We start from the raw sequence: 18,052 nt of genomic DNA on the forward strand, positions 1-18,052 counted from the left end.
TTGTCACTTCCAGACCGAGGTCACAGCAGCACTTGCAGTATAGGTCCTCTCCTGTTGATGCTCAAGTCTCGTGTGATTAAGCAGAGAGAAAATGGCGGTCACGCCCGCGGCGGTGCGTACCGCGACCACCGGCGCACATCGTCATTGGCTCCTGAAACCCATAGGGTTCAATGTTAACCAATGCGGCTTTGCGCCGCGGTCTCCGACCGCCTACCGCCACGGCGTGCCACGCCAGCGCAATGACCTCACTTCACATTGTCACACTTCACAGGTCAGGCAGCCGCCATTTCAAGGGCCCACATGGCTTAATTCCTACTGCGTCACACATGGCTAGGCCTTACATCGACACTCATACAAGCCATTCAATCCAGAGAGATTCGTGTACTGTGCAGGCTGTGGGAACTTACCTGTGGGTTGATTGACTCTGTGCTCCATGTTGTCCTTCCTAGGCACCGTCCGCTGGGACTTGCGAGGAGACGGAGGAATGTTCCCGTGTGCAGACCGCTGGTGGACCTGTCGACAATGGAAGAACGACATGTCATACTCACCTACAGACTCAACACTGCCACTATACAGGAACTGTGTGCCCAGCTGGAGCCAGACCTGATGTCACCCATCCGCCAACCCACAGGGATTCCGCCTCTAGTGCAGGTGCTGTCAGTACTCCATTTTTTGGCTAGTGGATCATTTCAAACTACAGTGGCCATTTCATCTGGGATGTCTCAGCCTATGTTTTCAAAGGTATTGTCCAGAGTGTTGTCTGCCCTGATGAAATACATGCGGAGCTACATCATATTCCCTGAGGTGGGTGACTTGCCTACAGTGAAGGGTGATTTCTATGCCCTTGGACACATTCCCAATATCATTGGTGCCATTGATGGTACCCATGTGGCTTTGGTCCCCCCCAAAGACAATGAACAGGTGTACAGGAACCGAAAAAGTTATCATTCGATGAATGTCCAGGTGGTCTGTTTGGCTGACCAGTACATCTCCCATTTAAATGCCAAGTTCCCAGGGTCAGTGCATGACGCGTACGTCAAGCGAAATAGCAGCATCCCTTATGTGATGGAACAGCTACAGAGACAGCGTGTGTGGCTAATTGGTGACTCTGGTTACCCCAACCTGCCTTGGCTATTGACCCCAGTGAGGAATCCCAGGACAAGGGCAGAGGAACAGTACAATGAGGCCCATGGGCGTACTAGGAGGGTGATCGAGCGGACCTTCGGCCTCCTGAAGGCTAGGTTTAGGTGCCTGCATATGACAGGTGGATCCCTAATGTACTCACCAAAGAAGGTGTGTCATATCATTGTGGCCTGCTGCATGCTTCACAACCTGGCTTTGCGAGGCCAGGTGCCTTTCCTGCAGGAGGATGGTCCAGATGGTGGTGGTGTGGCCGCTGTGGAGCCTGCGGAGAGTGAAGAGGAGGAAGACGAAGAGGACGACACAGACAACAGGGACAGAGTGATACTGCAGTATTTCCAGTAACACACGGGTAAGAATCTACTCCTGCATTTTATTATATCTGTAACAGTACTGGCTCTCTACTGTCTGACCTGTCACCCCAATGTATGGTAACTTAGTTGTGAATTTGCCTTCCTATTTCAGTGATCTGGTCCCCACAGAGTGCCCTCTGGTTTATTTCCCCATGGACTATCGCTGTGTGACACTGGTATGTTGTCATCACATTGTAATTGGACATTTTTGGTTGGTTATATCGCATACATTTGGTTTCAAAAAATAAATAGCAGACTCCAGATGGTTTTTGTGCAATAATTGTGTTTATTGAAGTGCAAAAATTGGTGTATAGTTCAAAAAGGGTGACGGGTGATGGTGGAGGCATGTCCATGGCAGAGTCCAGAGTCTCGTTCGCACAGGTGCATTGTCCATATGCCTGTGGAAGGTGGAGCAGGGGCAGTTCAAGGTTGGACAGGGTGAACAAGTGGGACCGTGGGATGTCATCTGGGTGGATCCGTGCATGGCGGGGGTCTTGACATCCTACTCTGTCTTCTTCCTAGGTCTCAGGCCTTTCTTGCGGGGTGGTTCATGTTCTGCAGGGGGTGGGGTCCGGGTGGCCCGTTGCTGTTGTGTCGGGCCTCCTGACCACTAGCGCCGGCGGAGGTGGAGGGCTGTTCTTCCTCCATGCTAGTGGCAGGGGCCCTTTGGGGGGCCACATGGTCCCGCAATGTGGTGACAATCTGGTTGAGTGCCACCACGATTGTACCCATTGCGGAACTGATGCTGCGCAGTTCTTCCCGGAACCCCATGTACTGGCCCTCCTGCATGGCCTGGATCTCCTGGAACCTGGCCAGGACCGTCGCCATCGTCTCTTGGGAGTGGTGGTACGCTCCCATGATGGTGGTGAGGGCCTCTTGGACAGTGGGTTCCCTAGGCCTGTCCTCCCTCTGTCGCACAGCAGCCCTCCCAGTTCCCCTTTGTTCCTGGGCCTCTGTCCCCTGGCCGGTGTGCCCACTACCACTGCCCCCAGGTCCCTGTTGTTGTTGGGGTGGTGGGTTGCCCTGGGTGCCCTGTAGTGGTAGACACACCGCTGCTTGACCTGTCCTGGAGACAGAGGCATGGGCCCGCTGGGTAGGTGCTGTGCTGGGGTTTCCAGAGGGGGGTAGGTCTGCTGTGGCCTGTGGCTGCCTGAGGGGAACCGACTGTCTAGAGGTCCCCGATGGTCCGGGCTGGTCATCAGGTTCTAGGTCGACAGAGCTGCTGTCATCACTGGGGGCCTGTTCTGGGGGTGGGATGGACATTTCTGGACCCTCCGGGCCGGTGTGTTGGCGTTCGGGCCCTGCAGGGGTAAAAGTGTATGGTTATTGCTTCTGTGTGTGCCATGGCGTGCGATTTGTGGGTGCCCTTGTCCCCCAGTGCTGGCATTCTCTTGTGGGAGGAGTTGTGAGGGTGGTTTGGGGGGGGGGGATGGGTATGTGCAGTGGTCATGCTTAGGTGATGGGTGTCCATGGTTTGTGTTGGCATTCAGGGGTTGGTGTTGGTTTGGGTGGGTTGTGCTGGTGAGACATTAGCAGGGAGGATATGTGCTGGGGGTTGGGGGTGAGGGTGGGGGTGTGGGTTGGCATGCTGGTGGTTGGGGGGGGGTGAAGTAGTTGAGATTAGACTTACCAGAGTCAATTCCTCCGCCTACTCCAGTGAGGCCCTCAGGATGCAGGATGTTCAAGACCTCTTGCTCCCATGCTGTGAATTCGGGTGGAGTGGGTGGGGGTCCGCCGCCAGTCTTCTGCACAGCGATGTTGTGTCTTGACACCATCGCCCGCACCTTCCCCGTAGGTCGTTCCAGCGCTTTCGGATGTCTTCCCGATTTCTGGGATGCTGTCCCACAGCGTTGACCCTGTCGACGATCCTTTGCCATAGCTCCGCCTTCCTGGCTATTGTGGTGTGCTGCACCTGTGTGCCGAAGAGCTGGGGCTCTACCCTGATTATTTCCTCCACCATGACCCTGAGTTCTTGGTCCGAGAACCTGGGGTGTCTTTGGGGTGCCATGGGGTGGTGTGGATGTGGTGTGGATGAGGTGTGGGGTGGTGTTTGTGGTGATGAGTGTAGTGGTGTGTGGTGTTTTGTGCGTAGATGTAGTGTGGGGGATGATGTTGGGTTCCTGTGTGTGTTGTGGTTTGCGTTCCCTGTGCTCTCTCTCTGTGTATTGCGCCTTGTCTCTGAATTTCGTTTTGTGGGGGATTGTGGGTGATGTGGGTGTGTGTTTTATATTGTATTGATTGTGTGGGAGTGGTGTTTGTATGTGTATCAGGTGTGTGTATTTGTAATTGTCCAATGTGGCAGTGTTTTGTAGATGTGTGTGTATTTTGAGCGCCGCGGTGTGTACCGCCAATGGGATACCGCGGTTGAAAGACCGCCGTGTGGATTTGTGGGTGGTAATGGCATGGGCGTATTTCTGTTGGCGTGACGGTGGAGGCTTGGTCATCTCCAGTTTATCGCTGACCGCTGATGTGGCGGGCTTCAGTGGAGGTCGGGTTTTTGGCGGTTTGCCAGTTGTGGGTCAGAATGACCCTGGTGGGTTACCGCGGCGGTGTTATGGCGGTCTTCTGACCGGCGGTAACTGCCTTTTACCGCCGAGGTCAGAATGACCCCCTCTGTTTCTCTGGGAAATGGATATGCGGATCAAGTCGCAAGGTTTTGCGCATTGAACTGTATATTGCTCACGGATGAATGGAATTTGATAAATGAGCCAGAACTCGAACCAAGCGAAATCTTTGCTCTAAAGGTTGTAGATACAATGGACAAATTGAAATCCTTACAGAATGATGTCAGTGAGGATGAGAAACTCTCATGGACCAAATCACAATATGTAAAGAGACTAGATGAATTATGGGTTTCAAGTGAAGGGAAATTTGTTCTACCAAACAGCCTTTTGACACAGATAGCCAGATTTTACCATGGACAAGCTCATCTTGGGAGGGATGCCATGATTAGATTGTTTAAAACTGATTGGTTTAACCCCAAATTCCGTCAAGTTGCTGAAGCAGTTTGCCATCGTTGTGTCATTTGCCAACAGATGAACGCAGGGAAGGGAACCGTAGTAAATTTGAGCCACATTGGAAGAGCAGGGGGTCCCTTCAGCAAGATGCAAATGGACTTTATTGAGATGCCTGTGCATGGAGGCTTGAAGTATGTATTGGTGGTTGTGTGCATTTTTAGTCACTGGATTGAAGCATACCCTGCACGCAGAAATGACAGTCTCACAGTTGCAAAACTACTCTTGAGAGAGCTAATACCACGTTTCGGATTTCCGATCTCCTTAGAATCATATAGGGGAAGTCACTTCAATAACGAAGTAATAAAATTACTTTGTGCAGCGCTGAACATTGAGCAAAAGTTGCATTGTAGTTACCGCCCTGAAGCCTCAGGTCTAGTGGAGCAAATGAATGGCACATTGAAATCAAGAATGGCGAAAATATGTGCATCAACAAACTTGAAATGGCCTGACGCATTGCCCTTGGTGCTAATGTCAAAGAGAAACACCCCTGACAGAAAGACTGGACTGTCCCCGCACGAGATCCTCATGGGCAGAGCTATGAGACTTCCAGCAGTTCCTGCAAATGCTCTTTTGAATATTACAGATGATATGGTGTTAGACTACTGCAAAGGTCTAGCTGATGTGGTTCGCTCTTTCTCTCACCAGGTAGAGGCAACGACCATTCCAACCGATCCAAGGTCCAGGACACGCCCTGAAAGCAGGTGACTGGGTCGTGATAAAGAAGCACGTGAGGAAGTCGTGTTTGGAACCCCGTTGGAAAGGACCTTTTCAAGTGATTCTGACGACTACCACCGCTGTGAAGTGAGCGGGAGTTCCAAACTGGATTCACGCCAGTCACACAAAGAGGGTATTGTGTCCCACAGACGAGGAAGTTGAAGCGCTGAAGTCACCAGTACCTGATAACAAAGTGCTAAGCGCCGAGGCAGAGCGAAAAGGAACTAGAAGCGAACAGGTAGAAATAGAGGAGGGAGAAATATTCTCTGAGGACGAAGCAACTGATTCATTTGGGGAAGACCAAGGAAGAGCCTCAGAGAGTGACGAAGGTCCGGAAGGTGACAAAGAGCCTGAAACAGCTGAAAGTGACAAAGAGCCTGAAGAAAGTAACGGTGACAAAGAGCTCGAAACAGGTGAAGAAGCAGGAGAGCCTGATCAGCGGAGGGCTTTCCCAGAAGCAGACGATACAGGAAAAGAAAAGGAAAATCTGATTGACTCCCCAGAAGGAGAGGACAAGACAGAACAGAATGAAACTGCTCAAACTCCTTCAGAAGAGATTGCAGGTCCCTCAAGTGGACACAGTGCAAATAGGAGACAAAGCATATCGCCAGTAAAATTAAGAATCAGAGAAACGTTGAACGACAGTGAAGGGCCAAAAGTGAAAGAGAAAAGAAAGGAAGTGTCTGTCGTAGTACCGGCACCAAGTGAAGGAAAGGACTTGGCCAAGGAAGAAAGTAACAGCGAGAAAGAATCAAAGAGAGATGCAAAATTGAAAAGAAAAAGGATACCGAGAAGAAGGTATTCTGGTCCGGAGTGGGCATACTTAGCCAATAACGATTGGTCAGACGAATTCGTATCCCTCAGTCTCGAGAACGAAGAGGCAGAACTTCATTTTGGCACATGAGAAATAAAACTTCATGAACTTTACCGATTAAAGACATTGATCACCTGATTGACTTTTCAACCGGCTAAGACATTGCTAACTTGATTGACTTTGAAAAGAATCTTGAGACAACGCTGCTAACCGATAAGAGACTAAGGGGGTCATTCTGACCCCGGCCAGTGGCGGAAGCCGCCGGCCTGGCTGGAACCTCCAGAATACCGCTGCGCGGTCAAAAGACCGCCGCGGGTATTCTGAGTTTCCCGCTGGGCGGGCGGGTGACCGCCAGAAGGCCGCCCGCCCGCCCAGCGGGAAACCCCTTCCCACGAGGAAGCCGGCTCCGAATGGAGCCGGCGGAGTGGGAAGGGTGCGACGGGTGCTGTTGCACCCGTCGCGATTTTCAGTGTCTGTTATGCAGACACTGAAAATCTTAGTGGGGCCCTGTTAGGGGGCCCCATGACACCCGTTACCGCCAGCCAGGTTCTGGCGGTCAAAACCGCAAGAACCAGGCGCCGCCATGTAGGATTCCCCAGGGCAGCGGAAAACCGGCAGGACACCGCCGGTTTTCAGTTTCTGACCGCGGCTGTACCGCCGCGGTCAGAATGCCCATGGGAGCACCGCCAGCCTGTTGGCGGTGCTCCCGCGGTCGTTGGCCCTGGCGGTCCATGACCGCTAGGGTCAGAATGACCCCCTAAGCTGCTAAAGAAAACTGTGTGAACATTGAACTCGTTCAGCTTTGTAAATATCTGCAACTCCGCTTTGATAAAGTGTCTTCAACTTTCTGATTCTATACAGATCATGACTAGCTTCACTACACAGGGGCGTAAGATGAAGTGTTGTAAATACATGTGTATAGGTCTAATAACCGCATGCGTACTAATCATTGTAGCAATAGTTCTTGGAATACATGGTAAAAATGAGAGTGAGACGAATGAGACTTCTACTTCTAAACCTACTATTGTTACTGAACTAACAGCTCTGAAAAGACTCGAACGAGACGAGAGACATTTGCATGATAAGAAGGAACTTTCATCTAATGTTTTCTATCGCTTGCTGAGTGAGTATGTTGAGACCATGGATGCGAAAGATTGTTATGTGTGTACACAAATACCTACCTCAGTAGTGGAAGGGGTAACGTATCACAGCATGCCTCTTACTTATGGAATTACATGTAGTATAATAACGTCCAGATTTTATGGTCAGACATACATTCATTATTTTTACTCTAATTATGATGTTACATTTGCATATGTCCCCATAATTGAGTACCTGAGTAAAATAGCTAGAGATTATTATTTCAAATTAATGAGAGGATTCTTTGAGCCGTTGTCACCTTTTCACACAGCACACGCACATAGAGAGAACCTTACATGCTTGCTTTCACAGGTAGAGATAAACTTCTTAGACCGCACTGATGATAGGAGGAAAGAAATGAAGGAGGAATTAGAAAGGGAATTACACAAAAGGACATCCGTAGATAACTATGCTTTTGCCGCAATAAAGACACAAGGGAAAATAGCTTTAGATACATTGCATGTAGGGAGATTTTTTATACATAGACATAAATCATACTATGACACAGTTTTTGTGGGAACGAGTGAATGCAAACATACGTTTTTGTTTCAACCTAAGTGGACGTTCATGCTGAATGGACAAGACCCAGTTATTCCTGGAATATATTATATTTGTGGACTTAACGCCTATTACCATCTTCCTAAAGGATGGTATGGGAGATGTTACTTGGGAATAGTGTTCCCAAAGATTTATCAACTGGATGACTTAACGAAATTTCCAAAGCTGTCTGAATCACATCATGTTCAGAAAAGAGAGACAGCTTCTGGTGTGGTAGGAGATATATTTGGAGCTTTGATTCCTTCAGTAGGAGTCATATGGAATTCAAACAAAATACGAAATTCTCTACTATTGTGGATAACATGCTGACAAAGTTTTCAGGAGCTATAATCCTGATGGATGCTGAACTTGCTGCAGAAAGAGCTATGACTCTTCAAAATCGGCTTGCCTTAGACATTCTTTTAGCAAAGGATGGCGGCGTTTGCAAAATGCTTGGTACACGTCACTGTTGTACATATATACCAGACAGCAGTGGGAAAATTCGAACGATGCTTACAAATTTAACTAAAGAAAGATTTAAAGGAATTTAAAGAACCAGGAGTTTGGGAGAAAGTTGGAAAAGGATTTGCTTCTGTGGGAAATTGGCTCAGTAACGTTTGGAACGGATTGTTACTAAAAATTGTGAAGGGAATATTGATAATAATAATTTGTTTATTAGGCTCTTGGGGAACATGGAAAGCTATCAAAATATGGAAAATAAGGCGTGAAAGGAAAAGAGAAGTAAAAGAACAAGCCAAAATGGTGTAAATATATAGAGATAAATCAAAAGGGACTAAAAGAAAAAGGGAATTGACTGAAGTGCCAAATTACTATACAGAATTTTAATGGAATAAAATTTGTGGGTAGATTTGATGTGATGACATAATTAGTCATCAGAGGAGGGATTGATGACGCAGAAAAGAGGGTCCAACATATATTCATACATATCATGTAATCAAAAGCATATAATGTAGTGTGATTTTAGTAAAGAAAAAAATGTACGAGGGAAATTGTGCCCTCGGGGTAGTTCGCCATCATTGTAAACAAGCTTTACTAATCATGAAGTATTGAAAATGTAGTAATCCGTCATAATTGCAAATGTATGCCATGATTTCTCGTTTGAAACTGTTTTGCTTAGCTTAAATTTAGTAGAGGCTTTGGCCTAGTTGCCTGGTCTCAAATTCTAACTGCGTGGCTTTTTCCTTGAACTAATGAAACATATATTCTTGCTTGAAGTTGTATTTTTCCAGTAGAGCTGACTAATACACTTATCTCCAAGGTTTCGTACTAGGCCGGTTTCATCCCCTTTGATACAAGGTCAGTCTGCAGGTGTGGACAATGAAGGTACAGATAGTAAACTAATTGGCAAACCATGTTACAACTTGTGTTCCAAGGCTCCAAGGACAGTGTATGCATAAATGAGTGCTAGTAAAAGACAATTTTCATTGGACAATTTGAAGCCAACCTATGAACCCTCCAATGGAAGACCCTGCAGAATTTGGAATGTTTCTTACTTAAACCCACTGGACAAAGAGAAGTCAGCCATTTTCCTCGATGCCAGTTTGAATCCAGATGCCAGACTCCATTTTGGACGACACCCTGATGCCCCTTTCTCTATTCCAGAGAAAGAGACTTTAAGAATTCTCACCCTAGAGACTTTAACTTTGATTTGTCCCGTCTTGCCCATGAAGTAACCTTGCCCCATTTTCCTTGCCGTTGCAAGGAAGCCTGCCCTTAACTTTGCCCTTTTTTAACCTGCCCCATGCTGATCGAACCGGTACCTGAAGGACGAAGACTTTTCTTGAATGCTGATTGTATTTGGTAAATATGAAAGGATAAATGTATTATGCATTGTGTTTTTTCTTTTAGGTACCAACTGCTATTTTGATAGGGCCCAAGCTAGAAGTTTTTCAAATTTGTGTTGACTAAATGCGTTTTGCATGAAGTCCCACATGCCAATGCTAATTAGAGGTTAGTCGAGGTATTCATTCGATGCATCATGCTAATTTGAAATCTTGTCATGCTGACCAATGTATGAAATTAGTCAAATACAGTTAGTCATATTAGTGATTTGCATTGCGATAACTGAGTGTATCATTATCCAGATTTTGCGTAGATTGCGTTTCTTCCGCCGTTATGGACAACTAGTAATGTTCATATACATATATCATTTGGTTTTGAGACTTATATACATTGTGCTAGCTTTGTTAATATAGGGAAATAAATTCACTAACTTTTAATAAACTGGTGTGATTATTCATGACTGAAAGGTCATGGTGCGCCGAATTACAAACTGTTGTTGATTTCTGATGTGATATATATTGATCTATTAATTGAGTATTGATTACTGATTATAATAGTCATTGATTATTGATCTGAGTGACCGGACTATTCTAGGATGAGGAGAGCCCGACTCGGTTAAAAGATTCACCGACCTCCAACGTGTCCAGGTACAGGAAATTTATAAGGGCTGGACGCGTTATCAGGCCCCACAAAACAACGCAGAAAGTGCTTCTTATATGAAGTTTATAATGAAATTTGGAAGCTTTCCCAACAAGAAGCTGCTACCCAGTTAAGGCAAATAGACCAAGAGAATTTACAGAAAGCATGAGCTGTTGTAGATAATGGGATTAATACCCTGTCTGACCGGATATTCACCTTAACTAACATTGTCTCTTCTGCAATAGACATTATACAAACCGATATGTCTACATCACACTATGGACAGTGTCAACTAAGGTCCATTATGCAGTTGGGTTGGACACTTCAAATACTGAAGGCGGGTTGCGTTCCCTGGCAGCATGTCAGCGCATGGGAAATATTTTCTACCTTTAATTTAAAGCGGCAACAACAATTAATGGCTAAGAAAGAAGCGATTTATGTCATGCCAAACATCAAAAAGTTAGAAAAGTTGCCTTTTACTGTGGCTGAAATACCATCTGCTGAGTGGTTAATACACGGGGTCATTAATCTGCCTATTTCCACACATCAATTCACCTCCTGTTTAAGACACATTCCGGTAGGCAGATATGAATGGCTGGGAGATAGTTACATCCATGAGGTGTGGGAGCTACTCTTCTCGTACAAATGTCTGAATGGCATGAAATAAGTCTTCCTTAGCAGTAGTGAATGCAAAACTTCTGTCAGCCATTCGATGGTTTGTAAACAGCTATGCTTGCATGGGGCGTGTAATGCGTCTGCAGCAAGCTTGGCTTGTTATCTGAAGGGAGTTCCAGTCCCCTTGATTAGACCTACGTTCCAGGTGCTTTCAAAGGGCAGCTATGTTCTCCTCAAGGGTGAAGACTGTTGTGGGATGCGAGCCGGAATAGTTTATGTTGTTTCGGTCTCTAAGATTGTTACATGCTGTGGGAATGTACTTTTCCCTCCCACTAGAATAAAAGAGGTAGCGGACATTTAGCCCAATATTGCTACTTCTAATGTGAATTTTGACAAGTTGAGCAGACTCAAGGCTTTATTGTTTCAAAAACACGTGGCTCTCACATCTGCACGCAAGACCTATGCACTTCAGGTGTCAAGGTCATCAGCAGAGATACAGTCCCTTTTAAGTACCAACTTTCCGAAACACTTTGGTGAACTCGTGGGACAAATATTTAGGCCCATATTTATACTTTTTTAGCGCCGCATTTGCGTCGCTTTTTGACGCAAAAATGCCACAAACTTACAAAATACAAATTTGTAAGTTTGTAAAATACAATTTTGTAAGTTTGTGCCGTTTTTGCGTCAAAAAGCGACGCAAATGCGGTGCTAAAAAAGTATAAATATGGGCCTTAATGCGTCCAGAACTACTGGATGTTCTGGTTTCGTTCACACCTTCTCCTCCATATTCGGTTTAATACCATCATCCATCCACTCAATATTCTCCAGTATTTTCGGGGGATTTCCAATAACTTTGGCTATATTAGTTGGTGTTTTGCTGTTGCTATTTTTCGTGCGCAATGGCTGTCTCGCTGCAAAAAGAAGGAATGAAAGCACTCCCTTCAGCGCAGCTGTGTCGTGAACGCATGATGCAGTATTTTGGAGCAACACTCCTGGAGCAATTGGAGTGTGACTGGTCCCTGTCATTCAGACTGGTTTTGCATTGTGTGCAGTCCATGTTTCGGTACCTCTGGTGCTCTTTCGAACTTGCACTGGAAGTCTGCCTTTCTACACAGTTCTTTCTTTAATTGGACGCTGATCTGTTGATGTTCTCAATGAGAGTTCATTACCGGACATGCGCATTGAGGGTGCATTTGCTACGGGAAGCTGCTTACGAGGTGCCCTTCCTGGAGGATGTGCCTCTTAACTCATCATTGGGCACACCTCAGAATGCTGCTGCCTTGGCTCAGGCTCAGACTATGGAACACGTCTGCTCCTTTGTCCTTCTTGGCGATGTCTTTCCAACTTTAACACCTGCTGAAGTGCAAGATTTCCTGTCCTCCATTGTCCCAGAATTGATTGGAAATACTAAAAATGACTCTGACTCTTGAAATTCGGTCCTTTTTATGCCACATGTTAACATTTTAAATTGTACTTTTATATGCTCATGTGTCCTTTTAACTTTTCATTATTGACATTTTTTTTTTACATATATATCTTAGGTTGAGTTTTAGTAGCTTTTTATGTATATTTAGGCTTTAAACCACCTTCAACTGACCAGGGGAGGGTGCTGTGTAGCCATTTTAGTTATAGTTCCATGTACGTTATTTTAGCTTACTAAGCCTGCCGCTGTGCACTTTAACCTAGATATATTTTATTCAGCTTTGTTTTATTATTGTTACAATAACCACTTTATGTTTTTATTTCTTTCTATCTAACTGTTTTTGCGTAGGCCAGCACTCTGTTCTCAAACAAGACATTCTTGCTCACTCTCTGCTTCTTCCAAGGCTGCAGTAAGATAGGTTGCCAGTGAACGTGATATAAGTTTTGTTTCTGACATTCATAGAAAAACACACATCCTTACATAAGGACATTTTCTCAGAACATCAGCTGTTTTATTATAAAAACACTTCCCTGTCCCTTATGCATTAGAGGGAGATTCCAGCCAGAGAACCACAACTGTATGCTGACTGCTGAACGCTTCGCTACAGCTGATTATGCAGACTTAAGGCCTTTGCTCAGGTATGGGGGATGATGTCTTCCCAGGGGAACCTGAAGGGCAGAATTAGAGCTTAACATGCTGTGCTCTACTATAGCCTAGGTAGGAATAAGTCTATTGACTTTAGTGACAATATGGTAGCGTTATTTCTCTGCTTTGCTCTCTTGCCACAATTCTAATTTTGTCATGCTGTCTTGTCCTGGTTATTGCAGCCCATGCTTTGCTATCTAAGATGCAGTCGCTTCATTAAAACATTATTGAAACATATACTGCCTCTATTTGTCATTGTGTATGTGTGACTAATGTAACTGAGAGAAACGGACGAGACCTGAGTGACCACAGTTTCCTTGAGAAATCAGTTATGTCATGCGCTCAGCTGCCCAATCATCCCACCCTTGGGTGGAGATGAGGCACTGCTAGTTAGCCTGAGCAAAACCCGGATTGGAGGGACAGATGTCACCTGCAGTGGGTCAGACTCAGTCTCCCACACTGCAGGAGATTCTGCTGTTCAAAATCCAGTAGTCTCATTAAGATAATGAGAGCCTACGTGACAGTGGTAGCCTATGGAGAAACGGGAAGATTCCAGTCGCAGCTCACTGACCTCTAAAGGGTATGGGGTGGGAGCAGCACATGAGGGTGGAGTGGGGGGAAAATATATAATAATGTAAAAAATAAATAAAAACTTACCTCCTCCGTTGCTGCCCCACAGCTCCACTTTCTCTCGTCGTCGATCCAGGCTGCAGGCACAGGCTCCCAGCCTGCCCTGCAGCCAATCCTTACACTGCTCAAAACAGGGCACCCCCAGGCAGACAGGAAGCCTGTGCATGCTCTCTCCAGCCCGGAAACACAGTGCCCGGCTGGAGAGAGCCTACTGCGCATGTGTGTTTGGCCAGCCAGAGACAACCGGCCAAACATACATGCGCACTGAGGGAAGTGCTCTGTGCACTCCCCACAATGCTTGTCACCGCCAATGCCCGCCTCTTTACAAGAAAACAATAATAAGCAATTTATTATTGTTTTCTTGTAAAGGGTTTGCAGCTGCTGCTGCTGGCAGGGGTGCGACACTCCTCCGACCTAATGAAGCAGCCGCAGATTCCAACATTGAGGTAGATTTGAAAAACCCTGCAATAGCCTGTGGAGAAAAGGAAGGTTCCGACATTGAGGTAGATCTGAAAGACCCTGTAGTAGCCTGTGAAGAAAATGGAAAGTTTAGGCATCCAAGTAGATTTGAAAAAACCTGTAGTAGCCTGTGAAGAAAGGGAAGATTCTGGCTTTGAAAGACCCTGTAGTATCGAACTAATTAATTGATGAGGTGATAACTATTTACACCTAGTGCTCTTTTCCTTATACTAATTTGTTAAAATAGACACAATGAGAGTCGTATGTGGGGACAGACATAAACTTTATGCACTATGCCTTCTTCATAGCCGGAGGCGACAAGCCACAATACATTTTGTTAAATCACTCTAGATCCTCCATTTTAGAGACAATGAATTTTAAACCTTATGGAGCTGAAAGTCCTTCAGCTATTCTCATTAGACCCTCCAATGTGCTTTATCTCTATGTTTCCTGTTTTCCTCAGGGGTTTTGCCCATGGAATGGCCATTGAGTGAAATGATTCCTCCCTGGAGGCATCCCAGTGCAATCTCAAGAAGAATTATTCCTCAATGGCTTTTTGGGTGACCTATCACATTCTTATTCTGATAAAGCGCTTTAATGTCCCCGTGAACCAGAAAGAGTGATACAGTAAAATAAAATGCTCAAAATCTGAAGAAATAATTTCATGTGACCTCAACTGCTCATAGAGACAGCCACCTTCCCAGAGAACTGGAAGCATGCTGAGATCTGCTCGCTCTTGAAGAAACTCACAGCCAACCCCCAGGACCTCAAGAATTACCGACCCATCTCTCTGGTGCCTTTCCCAGCCAAGTTCATCGAAAGGACCATCAACACTCAGCTCTGTAAGAACATCAAGGACAGCAACATCCTGGACACCTCCCAATCAGGCTTCAGGAGCAATCACAGCACAGAAACCGTCCTTCTTGCTGCCACAGATGACACCTGCTTCGTCCTTGACTGCATCCATACAGCAGCCTCCATACTACTGGACCTATCGGCTGCATTCGTCATGGTCTCACACTTCACCCTCTGCTCCAGGCTCCACACAGCCAGCATCCGTGGAAAGGCCCTACAATGAATACTCTCTTTCCTGTCTGGCAAAACACAGAGAGTCAGACTCCCGCCTTACTGGTCAGGACATACGGAGATTAGCTGCAGAGTTCGACAGGGCTCCTCCCTGAGCCCCACACTCTCTACTTGGCCCCGCTCGCATCCATCGTCAGGGACCACAGGTTGAACATCGTCTCCTGCACCGACGGCACCCCGCTGATCATCTCACTGACTGAAAACCCCACTACTGCCTAGAAGAATGTCCAAAACGAGATGGAAGCCATCGCCGCCTGGATGAAGGAGAGCTGCCTCAAGCTCAACTCTGACAAGACTGGAATCCTCATCATGGGAACATCCACATCAGCCTAGGATGAATCCTGGTGGTCATTGGCCCTTGGTACTCCCCCACCCCAACAAACTACGCACGTAACCTCGGCTTTATCCTGGACACATCACTCACTATGACCCACCAAGTCAACTCAGTTGCATCTTCCTGCTTTCACACACTCCGACTTCTCTGGAAGATCTACAAATGGATCCCAAAGGACTGCTGCAAAACCGTGATCCATGCCCTGGTTAACAGCAGACTCAACTATGGCAATGCCCTCTACACTGGCACCACCCAGCAGAACCTAAAGAAAATACAGCACATCCAAAAAGCCTCCACCAGACTCATCCTGGACATTCCCTGCCACAAACATATCTCCAATCACCTAAGATACCTCCACTGGCTTCCTATCAAGAAAATAATTAATCTAATAATCTTCGTCCACGCTTACAAGGCCCTCCAAGACCTAGGACCTGCCTACCTCAACCCCGGAATCACCTTCTACTGCCCCACTAGACCTCTCCGCTCAACAAGCACTGGCCACCGTACCCCGCAAGCGGAAGGCCTTGGCTGGTAGAAGATCCTTCGCCTGCCTCGCAGCAAAGAGCTGTAACACCCTGCCCCTCAGGCAGTCACATCACTACCTCAATTCAGGAAGGACCTTATAACCAGGCTCTTCAACTGAAGCTCAGAGGAGAAACCCCTTACCACCTTGAGACCCTTAAGCGTGAGTATTTGTACTTTATAAACCCTGATTTGATTTGATTTTGCCTTTATTTACATTCCTTTACGCTGTTTGGTAGCCCATGGAAATAAACAGACGTCAGCATGTATATTTATGTAAATTAAATTACAGTAGGCTTGGGCCTCAAACTTTTTTGGTAACCTCTTGCAGATTGTTCTAAAAACATAAATATTTTTGATCTATTCCATGGGGATTTGGAAATCTGTTCTCTATTTTTCACCCCTTTAAGTTATTTTGTAATTTCTGTTGAAAACATGTCTTCGTCACTCTCTACTGAATACCTTTGCCTAGATTTGCTATTCTTTCACACAAGGCAACGCTGCACCAGAGTTGCTGTGCTGTCTTAGTTACTAAGATATGGTGCATTTGTGTCTCTCCCCAGCACTGTAGCCATAGTGTAAGGGTATGTACATCTTGTCAAGCATAGGTTCTGTGCTGGAAGGAGTCCCTTCCAGAACAAAAGCTGAGCTTTCAAGCCTTTCCACTTTGATTGTGTTCTGTAAAATGCAGCACACATGCAAACATGGAAAATGAGGAGAAATTTAAACAAATCACTTTGTTACATTTGCCTCTTGCAAGCTGTCATTTCTTGAAGCAAATCCCTGTCTACTAATGCTTGTAGGTAGGAATTTGGTCAGAACCCATGGGTGGTTGTACATAGGAATGCTCAGGCACTACCCTTGGAACACCACATTGACTCAAAGTAACTCAAAAAAGTGCATAGTGCAACATTGCATTACTTTGATATATTATCCAATGTAAATCCTGATTTGCGTTGGATAGGAAATACCATCCTTGCAATTTGTGCCAGATGTACGTCACAAAAGTGATGCAAACCTAACGCAAAGCATTAGTAAATCTGATCCCTTGTCCACAAGTCACAGTAATGAACTTCACAATCAAGACCACATCTACTGGGTGACTAATAGTCTGGTGCACCCTTAAAAGAGTGCTGCATACATAGAGATTCCACAAATTCAGTGCTCAGAATCATGGAGTTGAGAGAACTGGTCCAACTTTAATTTCAGTCCTTTTTCAATTGTGGGACGCTGTCTATTTGAGAACAAAGATAAAGGTTGCATGGAACCCTCAACTATTGCTACAAGTCACACATTGAGATGCATTCATTTCAGCTGGGCTAGGAGGAGAGGATCTGTGGCTCTGAATTTCACCAGTGGTCAACGAGTTCAATTTGTGGATTCTTTAGCCCTCCATACTTCATACTACTTCTGAATAATCCTGAATCTGAAATATATATATTCTGAAAACAAATGGAAAGCTTCTACTTACAGTACAAGAGCTACTGAGGGTTTCAAGATGCTGCCTGCACTTAGAAACCCGCAGTATGTGGATGAAGACAAGCGCACAGTGCTTCCCTCTACCCTATTATAAAAAAAACAGTGTGACTCTATCTTGGGTGCATATAGAAAGCCGTAATGAATACACGGTAACCACATTGAAACTTGTGGAGGGGGAAGATATTCAAATTTAAACTAAAATGCTTATGCAATGTTGTAAGAAATCTCTTAATGAAAGAAAAGAAATGCACAATGACTGGGTGATGACAGTGAAAAAGCCTTTAAAGCAGTGTGGCACATTATTCAACTTGCTATAAAAATAAGATTGACTAATGTACTGACTGGACACCTTTATAATGTACTCACTACACGTTTTCAGGCCTCTTATCAAAATAGCTAAAATATGTATGCAAATTTATATACTAAAGCAATAGACCCCTCAGTTTGGTGCAGGTGATTTCAAGCAGCTGCTTATGACTTGATCTGGACCTCTATTAACAACAAGTGGAACTGCAGCTACGTGAAAACATTTCAAAGCCCTGGCCATGCACAGTTGTTTCACCAATAATTGTGTTGCAAGTGTTGTAGTGAGAAAATGAAAGATGGCATAGAACATGTCCTCAATGATATAACATGTAGAGTAATTAGCTGTGCATGGTGAAGACGCAAGGTGTAGTCACCCCACGGCGCGAGTTATAGTTA

Source organism: Pleurodeles waltl, chromosome 8, assembly GCF_031143425.1.
Source record: "Pleurodeles waltl isolate 20211129_DDA chromosome 8, aPleWal1.hap1.20221129, whole genome shotgun sequence".
Taxonomy (NCBI): domain Eukaryota; kingdom Metazoa; phylum Chordata; class Amphibia; order Caudata; family Salamandridae; genus Pleurodeles; species Pleurodeles waltl.